This window comes from Rhyacophila brunnea, unplaced genomic scaffold (assembly GCF_057557595.1).
Source record: "Rhyacophila brunnea isolate RB1 unplaced genomic scaffold, BYU_Rbru_1.0 scaffold_18, whole genome shotgun sequence".
Classification (NCBI taxonomy): Eukaryota; Metazoa; Arthropoda; class Insecta; order Trichoptera; family Rhyacophilidae; genus Rhyacophila; species Rhyacophila brunnea.
In genome coordinates this window covers 3774415-3800190 of record NW_028232837.1, presented here as the reverse complement: position 1 = coordinate 3800190, position 25776 = coordinate 3774415, and the positions used below count along the sequence as shown (strand labels likewise).

At 33.0% G+C, this 25776-nt stretch overlaps 2 non-coding genes across 2 annotated transcripts; one reads left to right on the top strand and one right to left on the bottom strand.

The window, feature by feature from the left end:
- The first annotated feature begins 4923 nt into the window (after nt 1-4923).
- On the top strand, nt 4924-4995 carry TRNAM-CAU (transfer RNA methionine (anticodon CAU)). The gene has a single exon. It is a non-coding gene; the product is annotated as a tRNA-Met (tRNA).
- Nucleotides 4996-21310: 16315 nt separating this feature from the next.
- On the bottom strand, nt 21311-21382 carry TRNAM-CAU (transfer RNA methionine (anticodon CAU)). Its single transcript has one exon. It is a non-coding gene; the product is annotated as a tRNA-Met (tRNA).
- Nucleotides 21383-25776: the final 4394 nt, after the last annotated feature.

The window sequence follows — 25776 nt, the reverse complement described above, 5'->3', positions numbered from 1 at the left end:
TGCATAAGCTTGAAGAGTCGGGCCTTGGGCTAATACCTACATATTAGGGCAAAAAAAATAACTTGGGTAATGATTTTGAAACAACGTTTTTTTTGTTAATTTTACAATATTTGGATTACTAATTTTGGTAGCTGTTTCTGAATATAATATAAACCTGTCCTCAAAACGGTCTCAGATAAATTATTCTTCTTTCACAGGGCAAGCACAAGTTCGCGCCAATTCCGTTGGTCCATCGCCAACTCTTGCGCCTCTCGTCATGCCAGACCTGCAGCGCGTATATCGCTTTTGTAGCACCACTACAGGGTGAGAGACGACCGGCCACGGCGATGGAACCCTTGAGGCTGTGCAACAAGGGTATGAAGTATCGCACTTTTTGGCGGCATTCGGAACACATGTCCCAGCCACGTAATGCGTCTATTCGTGATTACCTCAACCACCAGAGGGTGCTGTGTCTGTTCACGAACACTGGTGTTTGTAACGCGGTCGTACCAATGTAAACTAAGATTCGGCGGAGACATCGATTCTCAAAGCTCAAAAGCTGAGACCTTAGAAGCTTAGTAAGATGCCATGTGTCACAGGCATCAGGAGCACAGGTAGTACGCACGCGTTAAAGAAACGACATATGTATAAGATAACATATTAAAATAAGATAAAAGCTAGTTCAACCAAATATTTATACAAACATATTCCACCTACGTGAGGATGAGTATATAGGTAGGCATTGTTTTATAAATTCTTAAAATACATTCGGTGTATTTTTTGTTTTCTTTATTTATTATTATTTGTTTTCGCAGGGTTTAATTGAATTTAAAAAACTAACCAACATCATCTGTATATTGTAGTCTTAGTTCAATGAAAACAAATACGTAAGACTGACAAAGTTTAGTGTGCTCTATTTATGGCTGATCTTATCAGCCTACTTCCACCCTTCGCCAATGCCTTATAGTATTAATAATATATTTAAAGATATTTAAGTCTTACGCGTTTAGTTGTAGTTTAGTGTATAGGTATTGTGAGCATTTAATCGCCCGCTCTTTATTAAAAGAGTTGAAGCTTAACGAGGTCTATTTGGCCACGTTATCATAGTATCTATACACAAGTATAAAAAGTGCGGAAGCTATCGCAGTAATTTCAACGTTATTTATTGTTGAGAAACTTGAAAAGAAATACTGATTTCAATCATTTTCCATCCGCCATTTTGAGTTTCATACTCCCTTATTGAGTTACGTCGGGTCACAGAGAGGCCTCTAATAAAATTCCCTCGGCAGTTTACAGACGCAATCATGACGTATTATTATGAAAAAATTGCGTTTGCCGCCAAAACCGACTTCCGGCGCCATTGGCGGGAGAATAATATTATCATCACAGAGGGAAATGTCTCCCAGCACGTGACTTGGTTCCTTAGCGGCGCTGCAGTCGTTTTTTTGCAGTTGATGTTGCCATGTAAATTATGGTACAAGAAACAAACAATATTTTTTATTCTGTAGGTATGTCATCTACCTATATTTATATGTAGGTATGCGAGTGAAAACAAAAACCAAATATAGTACAGAGTTACTATAAGAACAATGAATAAGCATTATAAAACTGTAAGATTAAATCATTTGAAGGCATTTCTGGCATATTTTAAGTTTTAGAGATACGTTTGAATAAAAAACAACTAATAATGACTAATATAATATCAATAGGTATACCTATTATGATTCTTTCGATAGATCGATATGTTCATTTTATGAAAATCAATTATTTTGAATTCGTGAGGTTACTGCCAAAAGTTGATAAGTCTCGTAATCATGTTATGGTGTAATAATTGCAATTTAAAGTTTGACATGCCCTCTAAAATCAGGCATTATGCTAATTTCTTTGTGTTTTATGTGCATGTTCTGTGTATCGGATGACCTTGATTTTTTTCTATTATACATATTTATCTAAATATATATATATACATATTCCGTCATTAACTCTAAATACCTAAACTATCGACTTAACAACTTTTGACAGTTACCCCACGATAACACTTATTGGTTTATTTATCCAATTTTCCAAGGTAAATTATAATACAACTCAAACAAAGCGTCAAAAGTTTGAAGAAATATAAGCGGTAATCTCCCGATTTTTTTTTATAATTGCTATATCGTAATAATATTCAACTATGCCAGGACTATTTTTGTTAATCTAAAATTTAAATATTACTCCGCAAGACACCTACATATCCGATTTTGTGTTAGATTCTTCAGTCACGCAATACAACAAACATTTTCACGGGGCGGATAGTACTTTTACATTCAAATCTAAAATATGGCTTAAAATCTCTATCCTTGCCCTTGGAAAATAAATTATTCCACTCAAGTACCAAAATAAAAATACAAAACCACAGTACTTTTCTATTTACTTGATAAAAATTTAGATATCATATAATATCGTGTATTTTTACACTTAATCACTTCGCGTTGCAAATTTGGTAGCTTGTCTAAAGTTAATGTTTTGTATGTTAGCCGAATTGAATTGAAACTTTGGTGTCTTGTTTCTTTATTTGAAAAATTGCAGATAAATTATATTAAAAAAGTGTCACTATTTTTATTTGGCAATGCATATAACTTCTATAATGCATTGAATGCTGCCAACACGAAAATTAAATTATGAAATAACGGATATCTACGTTTATGGGATCAGGGCTCGAAATGGAGCGGAACGCACCGGAGCGCCGTTCCGGTTCATAAAATCTCCAAAACTATCGCTCCTTCTCGTGGAAAAATTTATTCGACCATTTGAGCTAGATATGCAATATAAAAAAAAATAACACAGTTTTTATATTATAAAATACATATAAAATTAAATAACTATAATATTTTTGTCAAGCGCTCCGGTTCGTAAAATTTTCCACTTCGAGCGCTGTATGGGATTTGATTGATTTTTAGTAAGCTTTGATGAACACTATTATAATATTACTATTATAATATTTGAAATACATTAAAGTAATATAATATTGATACATACAAATCTAGCGTAAATAGTATGTATCTTTTTCCGTCTTGTTGTGTAAAATTAATCCACATGAATTAAAAAAAATATATTGTGTCATTTGACGTTTGCATTAACAAAATTTTATATTGTTCGACGATAGTATCCATTTTAAAATTTTGCCCGCGGCATTCCAAGTTTTGAAATACAGAAAATCTTTTTTTTAAGCTCTGAGGCTATTTTATTTGCTCGTTCGAGTTTTATGGAAAAAGAAAACTTTTATTATTTCAAATATCTTTTTTCCATTTGACATACACAAGACCTTTTTTTGTTTGAATATTTTCAAATTTGGAATTTCTCGTATTTATTTACTAAGAGATTTTTATATTTAACTTTTATATTATGTTAGAACAAAACGAATGTCCTTCGCAGAATCAGTAGATAAGCATCACTGTAAGATTATAATATTATTTTGTTGCCATTTTGAAAGTATCTAAGTATACAAATATTTTATATATTTTTTTCTGTATAATTATGGTCACATTTTAGCAAGTCTTCGATACAAGGTAGAGTATACTATAACGTTTTATAACTTTGCACTTTTTACTATACCTACTGATACGCCTCTTTGCCCGATTACTTCGCATAAAATTTTATCAAATGATATTCACTTATAATATTACATAATATATAATGTAGTAATAAACGAATAAATATATAATATACCCTTTAAAATTATGTACGCGCGTTAGAAGTTACACTTCTTTGGCGTAACAAAACAAAAATAAAACTTGTAATAACCTAGATTCTTCGACTAGCTCTAGTGTGGTGATTTAGATTCCGGTTCACAAAATAAATAAAAGTGTTTCTTTGGTTCATCGAACTATCCAAATTATTTGTTTTTCTTATTGGTAGGGAGTTGAAATGAAGTGCCGCTGGCTTAAAATTGTCTTGTTGCTTCTTTCTGGTTAAAAAATATTTTATTGCTTCATTCCGTAATTATAAATATTATTTGATTTTACTATTTTAATTATCTTGTTAAATTACACCTCAGAATAAGGGCCGCTTATTGGAGCGCCGCTGGTTTAAAATTATTTTATTGCTTCATTCCGTAATTATGTATTAATTAGGAAAGTTAACAATAACAAATTTGAATCCGCCTAACACAACGATAAATATTTCAAAGTATTACGCAACCCGATTGCAATATAAAGTACAACAAATTATGTGATACATCGCGGCCGGTCACACGCCAAAAGCGTTACATCTGCGCGTCACACGCGAAAAATACACTCCGATCTGTTTTCCCAAACGCGCCAAAAGAAGTATAACTTAACAAAAATATTTTTAGAATATATTACATCATTTTCATCCAAGAGTCGGAGTGCAAAGTTATGAAACGTACAGGTACTCGAATTGGCATTTAAATCCCATTTTACTATAGGGTGAACTTCTAGCATAACCACCGGGGTTACATATAAATTACATTTCGTCGTTCACCGTGGGCCGTCATACCGAAAAGAAAATAATGACCTTATAGAATTGAGATAAAAATTAACACATTATTCGTGGAGATGGCAAACAGTAATGTTCCTATCTCATTACGTTAATTTTATATAGATTGGTATCACATAATATCGTTATTGTTAAGTTCAACTTGATACTTACGAGCACCTACTTGCTAATCTACTTTTGAATAATTCAGAATTCTATAGAAATAAATATGATATGAATACATAATTTAATTTAGTACTTATCTATTTTTTTTTCTGCGTTTCCTTTGTAATTTCGGTGGCTAATATTACATATTTTTTTAAGTATGTAAATATTTTATTTGGACATGAATTTGATCTCAATTCTATACATTCATTGTCTAATCTCAAATTGTGAAAACAAGATGAAAAGTAATGCAGAAATTGAAAGTTTGAATAATCAGTTAAATTTTGGCAAATGATTCACACGAGCAGAGTGGCGCAGCGGAAGCGTGCTGGGCCCATAACCCAGAGGTCCGTGGATCGAAACCACGTTCTGCTAGGTATCTTTTTTAAAAAATATTTTAGCCTCATTTAATTGCACAACACTTTGCAATTAAAAGTGGCGATGTTCAATATTCATGAATCATTCATTTACTTTCTTAATATTCCTACACGACTTCAATTAATAGCCTCCGAAATCTACTTGTTACAAATAAAAACATTAAAAACCTTGGACTTGGATTCGAATGCATAGAATATTTTGTTTTCTTGAGCAGTGGATACAATATATCGATTGTCCAATATTAATACCCCGTATCTAAGTTTGACGAAAATGACTTCCTGTAAAAAGTCACTTACGGGATATTAACATTAGGCCAGCGATATTGTCGCCTACCACATTCTGACAAGGATGTGACAACTGAAATTTGGAGCAATCATATTTGATTCAAAATTATATTGTATGAAAACGTACATTAACAACCAAAAAATAACAGAAAGGATTATAAGCACCTAACTGAATAAATGTAGGCAGTGCATTGATGCGTCGTAAAGTATTTTCATCATCTATGAGCCCGACCTAAAGACATAGTGAAATAATAATATCATTAAATCGGTCACGCTGATATTTATTATGAGAATATTGAATGTGAAGCTAAACATAAAGCCGTGGCGAATGGTGGAGGTAGGCTGTGGAGATCTGACATAAATCCATCAGTTTTGCTTATTAACGTAACCGTTATCATCACTCTTCTCTTCCACGGCGCTACATCCCGGGGTGGGATTTGACCTCCTCCACAACGCTCTCCATTCACTCCGGTCTCTCGCCACACTTCTCCAGTTACCGGGTCTTCCTATATGAAGCCAGTTCACTTCTACGGCGTCAGCCCATCTCCTTCTTGGACGGCCTCTGGGTCTCTTCCGTTGGGGTAGCCACTTCGTCATGATCCTTGGCGCTCTAACTTCAGGCATTCTCTCCACATGTCCCGCCCATCGTAGTCTTTGGGACTTACAGTATCTCACAGGACTCACAGACCTTTAACACATTTTCTGGTGTCCTTCAGGGCTCAAACTTAGGGCCGTTGCTGTTCACGATTTTTATAAATGACATAGCATTGGTAATAAAAAATGCTATGTTTTTGTTGTTCGCTGATGACTTGAAACTCTTTTTGGAAGTTGTCACCTTGGACGATTGTCGTCAGCTCCAACTTGATATAGATAATATATTAGATTGGGGCAGGCGTAACAAACTAGAATTCAATATTGATAAATGCAATCTTTTGTCGTTTACCAGAGCCTCAAAAGTGTTGTTTTTCCAATACTCGATGCATGGCAGAGTTCTGTCACGAATATCATCTGTAAGGGATCTTGGCATTACGTTTGAGAGTAAACTGACATTTATTAGCCATATAGTTACCATTTGTAACAAGGCGCTTAAAATGTTGGGCTTCGTCATGCGTACTTCCCGGGTCTTTTCGGATGTTACGGTATTAAAACTTTTATTTAATTCTTAAGTTCGAAGCAGACTTGAGAGTGGGTCTATTGTTTGGGCACCGCATCAGTTGAAGTATGGCCTTATGGTGGAGAGGGTTCAGAAGAAATTCTTGAGACTCCTTTATTTGAGGTTGTACGGATACTATCCGTGGCTTTATCCAACTGACTTTCTCTTAGGCATGCTTACATACTGCAGTTTGCAATTTAGAAGAAATCTTTATTTAGCTATGTATTTTTTTCGACTTATACGAGGTATAAATGAGAACTCTGCCATTCTGGGCAGTGTTGACCTGTGTGTCCCTGATAACTATCTTAGAAATAGAGAACATCAGTTGTTTATTCTCCCAAGGTGCAGAACCAACCTGCCACTGGTAATGCCAATTGGGAGGGCGATAACTATGTTCAACGAAATTGCTTCGGGTGTTGATATATTCCACCTACGTGAGGATGAGTATAGGTGGACGTTATTTTATAAATTTTTAAAATAGGGTCTGCTTAACTCATCCGGTGTATTTCCATGTACCTATATAATTAATATTTTTGTATGTACATATTTCTACTGTTTAATAACATATTATCTATCTCTTTTTTATGTCATGTTGTGAACGTCTTAAACTTATAATTTGTAATGTCCACAATATGTAAAAATAAATAAATTGAAAATTGAAAATTGAAAATTGAAATAATTGTTTGCTGTTCAATCAGCTCTTCCAACTCATGGTTCATTTTTAATCTGTAGTTCCCATTTTCCAACGTGGGTCCAAAGATTTTTCGGAGTATTTTGCACTCGAAGACAGCTAATTTGTTTTCCTCGTTTTGAGTTAAGAACCAAGTCTCACAGCCGTAAGTGACCACTGGCCTTATAATTGTTTTATATATTAGAAGAACCGTTATCATCAGGGAGCTCAGAAATATTGGGGACCGAAATATCTAACGGGTAAGGAGAAGCAGGCAACCGATCTCGAGTAAGGAAATATACGAGATAAATTTATACACGCGTCAAGAATAGTGACAACTGCTCTCGGCTTATGCATTGACGCTCATTTAATATTGGTGTATAACATACACCATTGCACGTCTATAATGCGTGGTTCATTTTCGTAGGACACTCACACATTCAAAACCCTGCGTCAAATTTACTGTGTAGGTATATAAATAGCCTATCGGAATTATATTTATTATCTGTTCTGTGTTTATCATTATACTTTTTTACGATTTGTACCTACACATCGTTGTACTGTATAATTTCCCATAACTGAGTCCAGAGTGCGTCAAATATGTCTATGTATGTCAAATTTAAAAAGTGATAAAGTAACCAGTGCAAAATAGGCGCCAAATTTAAAACTTTCAGCACTTATTGATACCCCTGTATAACTGAATCACAAAATTACTTAGGTATATCTTATCGAACTAATGTTCTTAGAAGCACTGCACTCCCCGTTTATTAATGTTCCTTTTATTTTACAACGCTTTTCTTAGCTCGTATTCTTATTTGTCCTGTACAAATCTTGCAATCGAGTTTTAAGGGGGGACATGCTCGTCGAAGGTCAAAATTGAGTTTTTATTGTATTTTCAAACCATGATCCTGGACACTCCTTAAACGTTGTAGATAATCTATTTATATAATTTTGAAGCCTTATTATCCTTTATATTTATTTTAAACATTTGATGACTGCATGAAGTATTTTTGTTACATAAAATAGTATTCTTTTAAACCTCTCGCTCTAATGTTTTAGAATATAGTCATATTTCGGTACAGAACTGTGCAGTGGTGTTAAGATTTTTTACATTTATTAATTTTTAAACGCATTTATAAAACCATTAGTATAATTTATTACGAGATAATTTTTGTAAAATATTCACGATAAAAAATTATTTTGATAATCTCTGTGATCCCAAATTTGACAAGAATTAGGCATTTTATTATTCAAAAAATCGGCAAGATTAACACATTTGAAGATGATTCTAAAGATATTTATTATAAGCTATGTCTTTGACCATTCAAGTGTGATAAACATCTTATGAATAATGATTGCTTTATAAGAATTATTGACCTAAGAATAAGGTAGTGTTTTTTTGAAATACGCCATTTCTTTTGTCATTCCCTAGTGGTTAAGCTACAACATACGGCCGTAGCCATAAAATTACAAACTATAATTAAAGTAGGGAGTAAAATTATGTTAACGCGCGTGTTTGAACATGTACCTAACCGAATTTTTTTTAATTTTTTTTTAAACGGTACATGTTCAAACACGCGCGTCAATATCATTTTACTCCCTACTTTAATTATAGTTTGTCAATTTATGGCTACGGCCGTATGTTGTAGCTTAACTACTAGGGAATGACAAAAGAAATGGCGTATTTCAAAAAAACACTACCTTATTCTTAGGTCAATAATTATTATAAAGCAATCATTATTCATAAGATGTTTATCACACTTGAATGGTCAAAGACATAGCTTATAATAAATATCTTTAGAATCATCTTAAAATGTGTTAATCTTGCCGATTTTTTGAATAATAAAATGCCTAATTCTTGTCAAATTTGGGATCACAGAGATTATCAAAATAATTTTTTATCGTGAATATTTTACAAAAATTATCTCGTAATAAATTATGCTAATGGTTTTATAAATGCGTTTAAAAATTAATAAATGTAAAAAATCTTAACACCACTGCACAGTTATGTACCGAAATATGACTATATTCTAAAACATTAGAGCGAGAGGTTTAAAAGAATACTATTTTATGTAACAAAAATACTTCATGCAGTCATCAAATGTTTAAAATAACTATAAAGAATAATAAGGCTTCAAAATTATATAAATAGATCATCTACAACGTTTAAGGAGTGTCCAGGATCATGGTTTGAATATACAATAAAAACTCAATTTTGACCTTCGACGAGCATGTCCCCCCTTAACTAACTTCCCGACTAGCTAGATATTTGAAACTTTTAGAATATATCAGAACACGACGGGAATGCATGTTTTAAATACTTTTGGAAATCTTTAAGCAGAATTGAATTCATTTTCAGTTGATTCTGTTTTGTATGAAAAGTTATTTCGGAAGAAATCTGTAAAAAGTAAAACTATTATTGGTTGCTAAGTGGGTCCTAGCAACTAAATTATTAATATATACGTGCGTTACTACGGAAATCAATATGAATTGACAAAATGACATTTCAGAATTATGTCTATCAAGCACACATTTTTTTGATCGTTTAAGCTAGTCAAGTCAAGTTTATATGATTCAACAGAACATTTAAAAACGTTGTACTTATATAAAAAGTTCTTTTTATCTTGAAATTATTTAATATTTATATTCTGTTGTTGGTAAACAAGGTGCTATTATATTTTAAATATTCAAGCGTAATTGGTAGTCAAGTTAGCAAGTCAAGTTTACTGATACGTAATTGTTAAACAGTTTAGAGAGAGTATCCATTTTATCAAACTGCACCCAACATAGATAATATTTGAATATAAAATACATGGCAGCCAATCAACCGGCCAATAATTGATGTGTTATTTTCTTATTCAACATTATCACTGACTGTAATTATTATTAATTCTCTGATATTTTGTATTCACAGACAATTTATTATTGACCACAAGTGAAACATAAATATATATTAGACTCACTCGTTTACTTTATGGCGAATGCATCAGTGGCGAAGAGTGACTTTTGGAAACAGGTAGGCTGTGAAGAAAGCACACTCTTGTTAGATGTATTTACGGGAAATAAGAAGATAATCCGACATAACTACTGATGAATAGGTAGGTACACAAAAACCAATGAAATTTCAAAAGCTCACTAATGGTATACAATTAAGCAATTAATTTGAATTATGTATTTTCTTAAATATAAACGCAAGATACGCTCAAAATATATTGAAAATATCCGTTGTTGTGAATCTGTTCCATAACAATTTATAATTTAACCCGTAAATTAGACATTTTAAAATACTTCTATATTTAAAACACAGACTTAGATACAATATCAGATTTCGACTTACACAATTGGCTGAATAAATTGTATTAGTCTATGAATATACTAACTGACCAATAAAAATCATGAGATAAATTATTTATTATTTTTAACAATCAATATTTATATGTGATTGAATCCCTAGAAATTATTTTTTTAAATTATCTTATAAATTATTTTGAATAAATGTGCACTTACGTAATATGTAAGCGTAAGCGCTCCTTAAATAGCTTACCAATTTATATGGGCCGCCGCAGACGTCTTGAAATTATGAGAAACAAACTTCATATAAAAAAAGTTTTCGATTCACACAAACGTAATCCATAGAATATGTGAAGCGAAACGAGATGTCGCTTATTTTTTTTAAACCTTCGAGACATGACATAAATGGTGCTTATTGAAATAGTGGAAAATATCGTAAAATTATTATGACAATTATACGATAGATGTCGTCGGGCATATTGAATATATTATTAGGTGAATATATTATTTAATATATCAATATAAAATTAAAAAATATTTTTCTTAAGAAGGTAGGCTTTAAATAATCGCCTAGTATGGAGTCTTCGCCACTGGAATGCATAGTCTACAAGAGACACCTAACGGAACAGTACAAAGCTTGCAATTTGAGGCAATTTATTGATACTTTAAATTTAAAGAAAAAATATACATTTTTTTAATTTGTTATATAATTTAATGCGGATCTGGGCAGCCTCACACTTTTTTGTTATACGAGAAATGGGCGAATAAGCGATTAGGTCCAAATAAACATTGAAAAAACTACATGTGCATTTTACGTGATTTGGGATTCATGCCCGCTTTTCTATGCTAACACGTTACTACTCAGCTATTGCATATTGTTATATTTTATATTACTGCAAAAATTAACTTAGCGAAACGAAGATAATCACTGTTGTAGACTGGACCTAATAGGTTGAGCAAGTGGCTGACATCCATTTCTCGTAAAAAATAAAATCTGTCAATACAAACCTATACTCTGTGGAGGCCCATATGACCTTATTAGGATCGGAGATTGTCAAAAGAAAGATAAAATAGTCCTCTAACGGTCAAATCCTCAAGTTTTGCAAAACGGATGCAAGAAAACCGGCCTTGATACAAGTATTCCGGCAGCCAGTTTATACGCAAAACTTAGTAAGATGTCAACCGATCCGGAAATTTACGCGGTACTTGTCAATCATTTATTAAATTATTAGAAAGTCTAAGTACCTACCTATGTTATAAAAATTAAATATTGTAGTGAATCCATGACGTCGGTTTGTAATTAAGTCATTTAATTGATACTTACCTTGATTTAATATACACAAACCGATAGCCAATATTGTAACGCAATTCGATAAACATTTCATGTAAGAATTACTTGTTAAAATCGTCGTAATTAAGTAGGATGATCGTAACTTAATTGGAAAAGCACACTGGAGCGAATTCAGCGGTTACATATTCATATCCCATCGGGTGTCGTATTTGTTTTTCTTTCTAAAAAGAGTTTTTCTTGTGGGATTTTTTCAAATTATGTATGTTTAATTATTAGAAAGTCTAAGTTCTATGGAGTGATCTATGACGTCGGTTAGTGTTAACCACATTGACTGCTGACTAGATAATAACTTTTTAATTACCACATTTAAATATCATGCTAATTATATCGAATGGCCACCTGATCGATACGCGCTACATTTGACGCTAAAGACGCACCTAGCGCGTAAATATTAGGTGGCCTAATTAGCATGCTATTTAAATGTGGTAGATAAAAAGTAATTAATTGATACCTACGTTAATTAATTATACAAAAACCGATAGTCAACATTATAACGCAAGTATTTCTTGTAACAAAGGTACTAGTTAAAATCGTCATAATTAAGTAGGTAGGTTTATGTATGGTTAAATCATTTTATTTATTCAATAAACAAAACAAGCAAAAAACAATCGTTTTGTTAATTGCTCATAAACCTAAGTTGATGATGGTTGAGTGAAAGCCATTTCGTATTATTTCAAAGAATATTTAGAAGCGTACAGTTTGCATGGTTCAGGTATTATGAAGTATGAAAGTAAATAGGTTTGTCGTTGCTGCGGCACTAATTCACTTATGACTATGTTGTTCTCCCGAGTTAAGTGATAGAGGAAATGTATTAAATATCGCTAAGTTAACCAAGAGATAGACAGGTAGAGTATACGTTTTATAACTTTGCACTTTTTACTATACCTACTGATACGCCTCTTTGCCTGATTACCACGCATAAAATTAGATCAAATGATGTTCACTTATATTAAATGTAGTTATAAGAAAATAAATGGATAATATTATATTATGTACAAAAATGTTTTTAGAATATATTATATCATTTACATCCTAGAGCCGGAGTTGAATAATATACTAATAATAACAGTTTGGTCGAACACTTATCGTAAAAACAAAAAAAAGAATAGTATATTATATGATACATATTATAAATAAAAAAAAACATCCCAAAGATAATGGAACAACTGGACAACGGACAACTGGGCGCCGCAGATGTATGAATTACCCGAAGAAACAGAGTTATCAACATAAAGTAGACAAGACAGTCTAATATAGAGTATCCATAACAAAGAAAAGTTTTTAGTAGTTAATGTGCTTTCAAATTTAAATAAAAAAATATTTATTAACATAATATACCTAGTGAAGTTTACAAATTAAAAATTCAAGACGTTTACAATATGATACGAAAAAACGAAGACATAGATACAGTATAAAAAGAGTAGGTAAATATAAAAATTATATAGCACCTAAGTACATACATAGATGGAAGTACACTAAATTATCTAAGTAGACCCTAATTTAAGGATTTATAAAACAACGTCCGCCTAAACTCGTCTCACGTAGGTGGAATATATTGATATTCGAAGCTATTTGGTTGAATAGAGTTATTGCTATGCCAATTGGCATTACAAATGGCAAGTTAGTACTGCACCTCGGGAGAACAAACTACTGATGAAAATAATGATAATTACATTCTCATTTGTTGAAAAAAGGAATTCATGATGTGAAGATTGTTAGTTTCAGCAAACTCCACAAGCATGTCCCCTCTACCATCCCTTGAGCCGTGTCAGAAATGTCCGACCGCTACGTCATCTCTTTGGTATGATCCAATAAGTGAATTGAAATCTCCCATTATGACGTTGAAGTGGTAATTACTTTTATTTTTCAAAGATGTTATTTCCTCGTAAAACTCTTCCACTTCTCCATCAGGATCTCTGTGTCGGAGCATATGCTTGCAAAATCTGAATCCGGTACCTAGCATTGATTTTGATTATCACGCTTGCGACCTGTCAGAAATATAGTTGAATTCCACTATGCGGTCTTTCCAGGTTTTGTTAACAATACATCCAACACCGCTCGTGCGTCCTTCAGCGGTTTCTTTGTAATACAGCACATGTCCGCTCTGTAAAGTGATAATACCCTCACCTTTACGTCTTACTTCGCTAATTAATTAATTTGTATCTAGGCATACCTGTCCAAAATGAAAATAATTCTGACAGCTAAGTCAATCAAAAGATTATTAAATTAAAATAGAATCCAACATACGTAAAATTTATTTTGATATGTTGTGAAAATTTTAATTTTCATTTGGTGGGAATGGTAATTTGAACAAACAAACTTTGTATTTTTTATGTCATGTAGAAGTCAGTTGGGGCCAAGTAGGAAAACAAACAAACATATTGTGACTTTTATATCGAAAGTCCAAGCCAAAAGGGCGTAAGTAACATTTTGGTGATTTTGAGTTATATTTATTATGAGGTTAGGTTTACAAAAAAATATCTACAGACTGGCAAAAGGGCGTTCTTCATAGATGATTGCAAACAGAGTTACGATTTTCCAATTTGGGCGTACCTAAGTGATAACTGATATCCTTACAGAAAACTAATAAGAATTAACGTACATTCTGCTAACGCAACGCACCAAAATTAAAATGATTATAATAAACAAATAAAACATAACAGACATACAAACAAAAACATGAATAAAATCATGTAAAAAAACAATTCGGTATTTTCTTTATGAACTCTGTATTTTTTCTTGGACAGCCAAACGGAATTAAGGGGGGACATGCTCGTCGAAGGTCAAAATTGAGTTTTTATTGTATTTTCAAACCATGATCCTGGACACTCCTTAAACGTTGTAGATAATCTATTTATATAATTTTGAAGCCTTATTATCCTTTATAGTTATTTTACACATTTGATGACTGCATGAAGTATTTTTGTTACATAAAATAGTATTCTTTTAAACCTCTCGCTCTAATGTTTTAGAATATAGTCATATTTCGGTACAGAACTGTGCAGTGGTGTTAAGATTTTTTACATTTATTAATTTTTAAACGCATTAATAAAACCATTAGTATAATTTATTACGAGATAATTTTTGTAAAATATTCACGATAAAAAATTATTTTGATAATCTCTGTGATCCCAAATTTGACAAGAATTAGGCATTTTATTATTCAAAAAATCGGCAAGATTAACACATTTGAAGATGATTCTAAAGATAATTATTATAAGCTATGTCCTTGACCATTCAAGTGTGATAAACATCTTATGAATAATAATTGCTTTATAATAATTATTGACCTAAGAATAAGGTAGTGTTTTTTTGAAATACGCCATTTCTTTTGTCATTCCCTAGTGGTTAAGCTACAACATACGGCCGTAGCCATAAAATGACAAACTATAATTAAAGTAGGGAGTAAAATTATGTTAACGCGCGTGTTTGAACATGTACCTAACCGAGTTTTTTTTATTTTTTTAAACGGTACATGTTCAAACACGCGCGTCAATATCATTTTACTCCCTACTTCAATTATAGTTTGTCAATTTATGGCTACGGCCGTATGTTGTAGCTTAACCACTGGGGAATGACAAAAGAAATGGCGTATTTCAAAAAAACACTACCTTATTCTTAGGTCAATAATTATTATAAAGCAATCATTATTCATAAGATGTTTATCACACTTGAATGGTCAAAGACATAGCTTATAATAAATATCTTTAGAACCATCTTGAAATGTGTTAATCTTGCCGATTTTTTGAATAATAAAATGCCTAATTCTTGTCAAATTTGGGATCACAGAGATTATCAATATAATTTTTTATCGTGAATATTTTACAAAAATTATCTCATAATAAATTATGCTAATGGTTTTATAAATGCGTTTAAAAATTAATAAATGTAAAAAATCTTAACACCACTGCACAGTTATGTACCGAAATATGACTATATTCTAAAACATTAGAGCGAGAGGTTTAAAAGAATACTATTTTATGTAACAAAAATACTTCATGCAGTCATCAAATGTGTAAAATAACTATAAAGGATAATAAGGCTTCAAAATTATATAAATAGATTATCTACAACGTTTAAGGAGTGTCCAGGATCATGGTTTGAAAATACAATAAAAACTCAATTTTGACCTTCGACGAGCATGTCCCCCCTTAAGTGATTTAAAATTACTAATTTATTGCAAATAAATAAATAAATAAACACTACATACTTCAAAACAATATTATTATTCTACCAAAAATGAAAATAAAACTCCAATACTAAGAAAGAAGTTGTATAGAAACGAACTTATTCTCATTAATATGACATTTTTTGACTCTTTTTGGTCCCCTGACTAACGTCCTTTTGGCTTGGAACAGTCGATAATATATACATTAAGATAATATATCCTATATAAGTCTGTGATCATATTGTATGGCGAAAAACGTCTTGAGATTTGGTAAAAAACGACCTTTGTATATTCGATTGACTCCGTCGCTGATTGAAATAACGCTCTCTCTTTTAAAACAATACCTAAATCGGAACATTCGTTCCAGATCCTCCTGCGAATTTTCCTCAAGACTCTTAGACCCCGGCAAAATGGTCGATTTAATTTTATTTCCACAAAATGGCCACTAAACAAGATGGCGGAGCGTGGTCTTGCCATCCGATTCCCGCCAAATCAATTCGCATTAATGTCAAGTCCAGGCTTGCCAACCCAACAGCCGTGAGACGGAAATGTCGGCTGCGAATTTCCTTCAGTTTTCGCAACTGTTTTTCCGCTAAAAGATTTTTTCCCGCTTTTTTTGTAAGCTGGTTAATAGTGTTTTCCTTTTAGCAATATGCATGTACACACATTTAAAAACAGGTTTATGTATTATTTTTTTTGCGTGTGTGAGTGCTGCCTTATTAGCGAAATAGACGGAAAAAATAGAATGTTACCAAGAAATAATGTATTAAAGGAAAACTTATTCATGAAAAAAAATGTAGCTACTTCTATCCAACAAAGTATAATGTAGTACATATTATATTGTAATACTACACCTATACGTCATAATATATTTGAATAGTTTTTTTTTTTTTTTTTTAATTTTGTGAATTATTTTTAGAATCTGACGTCGGCTAGGTTTCAAGGCGGGTATCAATTAGTTGTACTGTAATTCAAGCCAGAAAAGCCGGTAGCCAATATTAACGAAATTTGTGAAGCGTTTCAGTTGCATGGTAATTAGTTAATTTCGTCGTAATTAGGTAGGGTGCAGGTATCTAAATTAGTATCCGATGGATGAAGGTTCCAGTCCTGTTAGGCACCATATTTTTTTGAATACTTGTACTAATAGATAGATGTGTTTTTGAAGTGTTTCCAAATTATTCAATTTCAAATTTATTTAACATGACACCCCGCAGGAATCAAATCTGAATCTTTCGGGTTTCGCGCCTACGCACATAGACCACTACCTAGTACCTACCATAGACCAAAAAAAGTAATTGATTAAAAATTATTAGCAAGTTCAAGGAAGCTACAACACCACAAATATCTTGGAGTAATCCGTGAAGTTGCTTGGTAATTAGTGGTAGGTAAAAACTGCTCCTGAGACATTCCCAATCATAAAAAAATGATGCTTCACTTCCAAACGTAGAGTTCCGTGATACACCCGATTAAGACCGGGTGTGGTGAAAGTCGGGTACGTGGTTTGATGGGGTCATTGACTTATATGTTTAGATTTACCCATATACATCTTATTTTTTACATAATATTTAGAGTAATTCAGCAGCTGAGTGCAGAACTATTCTAACTCACATTTAAAATAATTTCCAGAGATGTTCTTTGAATAATATTTATATATAAATATTTATGGATCATTATTTTTGTCAATAGCCTACTAAAATATGATGTATACATTAATACAAATAATAAATAATTGAGATAGGTGTATCAAAGAAATCCCTTCAGAAATATTTCAAATGTGAGTTTGAATAGTTACTGACGAATTATTGTCGTCAAGGCTATATATACTTCAGCTGAGGCATGGTCTAAAAAGAACGTGACAAGGCGATGCGCGGATTGTGCAAATGACGCGAGCCGAACGAAATATAATTTATCATAAAAATGCAACATGCGTCCTTTTAATGTAATGTTTATTATTATATTCGTAATAATAATAGTATATTCATTGACATGTTTTCTTTTTCAAGTACACGCGGAACGTTTTTTAGTCATCTTTACACGATTTAAGAATATATTTCTCCGACGCCATCACAAAACAAAATGACGTGCTCACACCTCGACTGTCAGTCTCCGAGTGGCGACGACTGCGAAATTTCGTTCCACCTACTGTTGAAAATTATTTTCCGTTTCACTTATGTATGCTCTTAATCAGATTTTACAAATTTTGTAGTAGGTACCTACCTCCCTACATACCTGCACATTGTGAGAAGTAGAGATGGGAAAACTGGTCGATTTTGAAGACTGTATACTTACTACCAGTATAAAAAATACTTAGTATAGAAACTTGTTCCAAAATACTTACAAGTATTTGGAATACTATATAGAGCGTTTGGCGTGCATAAAAGTTTCATACTCAACTGAAACTAAAACCAGCTCCATACTAGTATTTGAAATACGTATCGGCCCAGGGAACTTAGACTGTGTATCGGCTTCAATAGAATCGCTAAAAATACGCTGAGCTCTGCTTGTCGAATAGTCCCATATATTATAAAATTTTAAACACATTTTAAATTTATGAGTTGTTTTTCTGTTAGGTTATAATATTCTTGTTAACAAAAATGAATAACAGTGATTTTTTTAAATTTTAAACACGTTTTGAGCGGTCATATAACAAGCCTAAGCCTGTGCGTCATCTCACCACTGTGCTGCGACACAAAATTTATGACCTATTATTCATACATTCGAACGCAATAGACTAATAAATTAAATATACCTATATTCAAGTGCTATTTCGTTCGCGCGCATTTAATGTCAATAGTGTTGAAAGTTCACCAACTGGCGAGTGCACAGAACAGCGACTCGCGATGATATCATCACAAGTTTTTTAGAATAAGTTTATTGGGCCACACATACTGAGTATGGGTAGTTTCATCCGAAACTTGAGTACACAAACTGGTGACAGTATTTCCAACTCACCTCTAGTGAGAAGGTAAAAACTGCATACACTAATTTATAATAACTATGAACGTGATGATGACAATTCTCAAAATATAATTATTTTCTTTTATGACAAAATAGAAATAGGGTGACGAGATATTATTCAAAGAAAATAATAAGTACATGTATCATGACGAGTTGGAAAAATGTTTCTAATGATGATCTTTTTTTCTTCTGAAATAATTCTCTGGATAATAGAGAAGCGGTAAAAAAGCAAAGTAGAAAACCGGAAGGTCATGTTTTGTGGTTCATTTCGAAACCTGCTCCGGGATATAGACAGGCGGCAATTAACGGGTCAAATAGAGTCTTAGGGTCGACTCCTAGAGGCCTCCCAAGGCAGGGATTTCCAAGTACTTCGTAATAGTTTCCTGGATTTTAATTAAAATAGTTTATCTTCAGACATAGTTGGTATTATTTTATAAATAGAAAAATACCGTAGAACTGTAATTGTTTTTACTATTATGGATTATTTATTTCCTTTCTAAGTTTTATCGTTTATGGTTATTTTATTACACCAGCCCCGTGCGGCTACACATTATATTATAATGATTATAGTATCTTCACCATCATCAACCGGGGTAGAGCCACTGCTGGATGAAGGCCATCCCATAGCTCCCTCCACTCTTAGCGATGGTGCCCACAGAACGCGTCGGGCGCGCGAAGTCCGCGTATGCAGTGTTTATTCATAACCATAATCACACGTCTCTTCCCGCGCATTACCCTTCACCTATGTTATAAGCGGCCCAAGCAGCACAAAATAAATATTATTACAGCGCCTCTCATAACAAAGCAATAAAAATATTATATTATTTCGGGGCTTGTAATTAAAATTTACGATGACATTATTCAACCAGCGATAAACTGAACACGCAATAAAATAAAACAATGACTACTCTGTAATTAAATAATTGCTTTCCGCCTGTCGATCGACGATGCCTCGCGCAGCGTGTTTTTACTCGCTGTGTTCAATGAATGGACTCCATTGTATTTTCTTTCATTCGTATCGCCGAGAAGCGGTGATTCGCGAAAAAACGATGATTCATGCGGCGCGCGCGTAAAATGCGTCGTCAAATCCAGTGGGCGCTGGCGTATTTGATTACGTTGTATTTTCGTTGATTTACGCGCCACTTGTAGAAATTTTGCGCGAGCGCCGCACTCGCTGCGTCAATGGGCTTTATGCCTTACACACGTACATCTAACGAACTTTAGGAGTTAGCCCAGTTTAAATATTAGACCATGGGCATGGCCCCCACATCCTGAAGCGATCCCCAGACTAGGATCGTTGGTGGGCCCCCTACCTATCACTAAGGTTAAAGGCAGTGTAATGCTCTATAGTAGCGTTTTCCAAATGGTGTTCGAGGTAAAATTAAGGATATTCAGTGTATTTTTTTTGCGATTTTTTATGTTTCTGAATAAATCCACTTGAATTATGGAGTTATCCAGTATCGACACATAATAATTAAAAATTGAATCGCACAAACACTACTCTCGAAGTAAAATAGCGCAGAAGTCGACGTTTTTACTATTAGTGCAAATTTGTGGTGTGTTTATCTCACTTATCTGGTCGAACCGTCACGTCGGGCCCCCAAGCTAGAGACCTGTCAGTCTCCCCCCTTGTGGGGGCCATGACCATGGGATTGTGAATGATGAAGTTGAGCGACTACCTGAAATATATTTTATATGAAGTTACAAATAACAACAGATGTTTTTCTTTAAATCGTACCGCGTGACGTATTAAATCCAAGATGGGTGCTGCTGTGGTTAAAACTTTTACATACATCCCTTAAATTCGAATGGATTTAAGTTTAGTATTATTCCATTTGAGTCGTTTTTGCGACCCGGCTTTCGCCTTTCAGCATCTTCAGCCACTATGTGACTCAAAATGGAATAAAATAAAACTTAAATCCGTTAGAATTTAAATTTAATTTCCACCAAGTACATACGGTCAATAGTATTAATATTATAAACCCTTAGATTGCCTTAAATTATAATATATTGGTTTCAAAAACAACTTGTGGCTTTCTAGCGTGTAATAAATATTACGTAAGTAATAAGTGAGCTATAGATAAATAATTACAAGATAAAAAGAACTTTTTATATACCACGTTTTTAAATTTTCTGTTGAATCATATAAACTTGTCAATTCTATGTATTAATAAATACTTTTTTTGTACTTGATAGAAATACTGAATAAATATAGAATACTGAAATGTCATTTTGACATTTCACATTGATTTCCATAGCAACGCAAGTATATATTAATAATTTAGTTGCTAGGACTGGACACACAAGAAAAAATGTGTACTGGACAAAACGCGGTAAAATAAGTTTCACACAATAACGCATACGATAATTTAAATATTCAAATATGCATTTTTTTTAGTGACAATGGTTAAAATCCAAATTTAAAATTTAAAAAAGATAGCAGAACGTGGTTTCGATCCACGGACCTCTGGGTTATGGGCCCAGCACGCTTCCGCTGCGCCACTCTGCTCATGTGTACCATGAGCCAAATTATAAAACATATACAATCTAATGTCTTCAAGATATTCAGCGCTTAATTGATAATTCAAGATAATTTATAAAATGAGTTAATTATCACTTGAATTGCATCAATATACTATAAATTGCATCAATATACGTTTTTCACTCAACGATGATTGACTCAGTACAAAATTTCGCTGCATATCTCCTCTGATAATTGTCTTAAAAATCAGGAATCAATAATACCATCACATGCTTGCAAGTAGATCCAAACAGTCCAAACACTTCGATGTACAAGCATAATAAATGGTGTTGTATTGCATTTAAATTTATTTGAAGTAGCTTTTTTAACTTGTTTATTCAACACGGAATTGTTTTAGGTAGCAATATTTCTTAGATCTAAGGATGTAAAAAACTGAATGAATATTTATCATAAGTAGACAGAGATATATATACTTTTTTCTAATACAATATATACAGATCAATATAATATATTATACAGATTTCGAACAGGGTTTAAAATTAGTAGCAATCTTAATAATAACACTTTCTGACATAAATTGTCATACAAGTCAAGTAGATGGGATGATCATTTTTAAAATATTATTTAAAATGATTGGATAGTGTGCAGGTGATATAAAAAGCGACATTCATTTGTTTTTTTTAATCTTGTAATCGAATACGCCCTAGGATTTTGTAGGAGTGGTCGATGTGAGGGTCGATGGTGTTGTAGATGAAAGACGATCGTGGTTATTCGTAATGTTGGAGAAGTGAGAGTTTATTTATGGTTACAGTACAAGGGTACAATCGATAAAATAATGTAAATACATTGACAGTACATATACTGAGATAGTAACGGGCCAGGTACTTGGATTCGAGTGACATTTTTTATGAATTATTATTCGCTATTTATACATCAAAATTATATCTAAAGATTATAATTTAGTAAATAATTATATCGATCGAGTCTAAATGGCATTTGCGTCAATGAACATACGAGTAGCTGGGAATTTATTATTGCGGTCATATAATTTGATACTTACTGGAAATGGATATTAAAATAATTTGTCATTCATTGCGATATAGTATTTTAACATCGCCGATCAATCCGCTGATACAGGTAATGAGTTGTTTATCGCCATAATTAAAATATATTATTTGATGATTTTTTCATTATTGTTTTAGAAAATCTCCTTCCCTGGCGTGGCAGACAGGGGCGGCGTAGGTGGATGGGCGCCCTGAAAACTTAATTGAAACGCCATTCAAGTAGATAAATGCTCCTCACGGTCCGCGGTTGCCGTGCGTCAGTTCGGCCCCCACTTTCACGCCCGCCTCTGCTTTAAGGCCCTACCCCCTTGCTCTGCTCGGCCACTGGGAAATGAGGTTGGTCAGACATTTTCCTGTTTATTTTATCTTAGGGAGGAGAGAAGTGGCGATGAGACTATCATGGCAAAACAACTGAAAATTTATTATTATACAAATAATATAATTATTATATTATATAAACATATTAAATGATTACTATATAGGTATTACGTACCTACATATTATACTTGTCTTGAATTATCTGTAACGCATGAGAGGACACCTATAAAATGTGAGTGAGTGAGACAGGGAGAGTGAACATAATATTATACAAAAATTTAATTTAGATAAAATGTTTTGAAAAGATATTTTTCAATGTGTAGCTATTTGGAGTTTGAGCATGGACCTAATTAGTTGACATCCATTTCTCGTAAAAAAAATATATGTTAATTCTTTACAACCACCATTAGGTAAAAGCCCATATTATGACCTTCTTACGATCGAAAATGGTACATAAAATGTGTCGCTGAGTTTCAAAACCCACTATAACACTTTTTAAAAATAATTAAGATATATATATATCGTTGGATTCTTTCTTGCTCTCGATTAGCCTCTTTCAAAAGCCGCTACGATAAACTGTCATTTATGAAACAAAATCAATGTGTCTATCAAATCCTGCTATAACACTACTGAAACATTCAAAAACCTTTTTAGTTCAAAAAGTTTTTGTTGATTTTCTCAACATAATGAAAAAGTGTAATAGGGGGTTTTGCAACTCAGCGACACAAATTAGATACAAAACATATTATATTTATTAAAATGACGCGAATATCATGTATTATAAAGTAACGTTATAAACAAGATTTAAGCAACAATCAGCGTAGTAAGAAAAATATTCAGAGACGTAAAATCATAACAGTACCTATACTCAGACTCGAGTTAAGAATTTATATAATAATGACCACCCGAACTCGCTTTCATGCAACTGAAAAATGTGGATATTTAAAGCATGAGAAAAATACACGTCCAATTTATTTTATTTGATAGAGAATTTTCACGAATGTATCGCGGGGGGGGGCGCATTTAATAAAAACAAACATAGTTTAGGCCAAGTAGCACTAACGCAACATGTCAAGGGTCCCAAGTTCGAGTCCTGGGTCTGGCAAGTAGACATATTGTTTTTCAATTTGTGTATGAGTCAGAGTATAGACCTACCTATATGATGGAGGCTCATATGATTTTATTAGGATCGGACATGGTATCAAAAAAAAACTTCGATGTTTGCTACATATGAATCTGCAATACAAAATAACTTGCAACCTATAGTTTTATTGCCCTTTTTCGGCGTTGCCTTCATAATTTTAAGTGTCTTCTTAATTGAAGAAGGTTGAATTCAACAAATTTTCTTATATACAATACGGAAAGGTTGGGGAGCGAAAACACCTATGTTATATTTATCAGTAATGGGTGTATTTAAAAAATATTTTTTATGAGAAAGTGTTATGAGTGAGGACTTTTTTTGCTCTTAATAATATTATATAATATGGAAAACTATCAGGAAAGTTTCTTTTCTTTTAGAAGGATATCGCGATGGCAGGGTGGCATTAAGAATACACAACTTCAAGAAAAGAAAAAAAAAGTTGTTCGAAATAAATAAAAAATGACTAGCAGAACGTGGTTTCGATCCACGGACCTCTGGGTTATGGGCCCAGCACGCTTCTGCTGCGCCACTCTGCTCGTGTTATCTAGGGAGAAAATTAAAACTGATATATAAATAAATCTGAAAAAAACATTTTAATTACAATTGGTGTATAAAGATTTTTCATATTGTAGCATATACGTGGGACGGGTGAGTCTTTAGGTAGGTACCAAGCTGTTTCTCAAATAATGTTAGAATCAAACAAAACACAGCCTCATTTCTAGATCATTGTTGAGTTGATATTTGGTTTTTATTACAGTTACCGCCAAAAGGGTATAGTTACTTTTGCATACTAAACGAGAAACACTCTTCAAAGTGACTTGTTAGAATTACGAGTAGGTATACATGAGAGACATGTTTTCCCTGACCCACCTGCTATGCGTCTATACCTTTTCAGTGCATCTATTCTATACAAAAGACTGCTATCGGCAGCTATCGAGGGTAGTTTTTCATTTTTATGTATTGAAGATTTATAATTGTTACATTAACTTAGCCGCCTAAACTGTCAAAACTGTCTATCTTGCTCTAAAATTTAACACAGCCAAGAGAGGTGTATTAAAATATAGCATTTACTGTAACAATCACAACTAAATTATTGTATTAATTATTATAATACCTCAATACATAAATATGATAAATTATCCTCGATAGCCGTCGATAGCGGCGGATAGCAGTATTGTGTATAGAATAGATGCGCAGGCGTAGATATATCTTGGCGTAACGAATGACAGTTGTGCTAGTAGCATTCCAGTAGGGTTATTTTTGCATATCAGTAAACTCCATATTAAAAAAGTGAAAAACATGTTATGTAAAACGCAAGACAGGACACGATCGTGCGGCCACACTTGGAAGCTCAAGGTTAATTCGGATATTTTCGTACGTTCTCGGTAATCTTCGCCACGATCGCGACCAGGAATAGGAATTGTTCCAATTTAGTCACGACTGGAGGGAACGACTCAAAAGTGACTTTTCAAGATTGAGGACTATAGATCGGGCCAGACAGTTAACCTAAGAATCCGCCAATGTAATTTGAGCTTTAAAAAAATATTATACTCAAAAACGGGGGGGGGGGTGCACTGAATAAAAATGGTTGTGAAACACTGATCTAGATGATTTAATCTAAGTTATTAGATACCATTATGGCATTTTTTGCATTTTCGTTCTTATTAAACGTTATTTTAAGACATACCTACATAATAATTAGTTTATAATTATTATTGTAATGTTGATAAGTAAAAATACTAATTCTGCCCTGTATCCTAAAAAGAACAGTGCTTCGTAAACAACTATGTTACGTGTATTTGGCAGAAAATCGATTGCCACGAAAAAAACCGTTTTTTTTTCGAAAAGCCTCTTTAGTTCTAGTTTTTTGCCTCTTGCTAAACATTTGGATTATATAG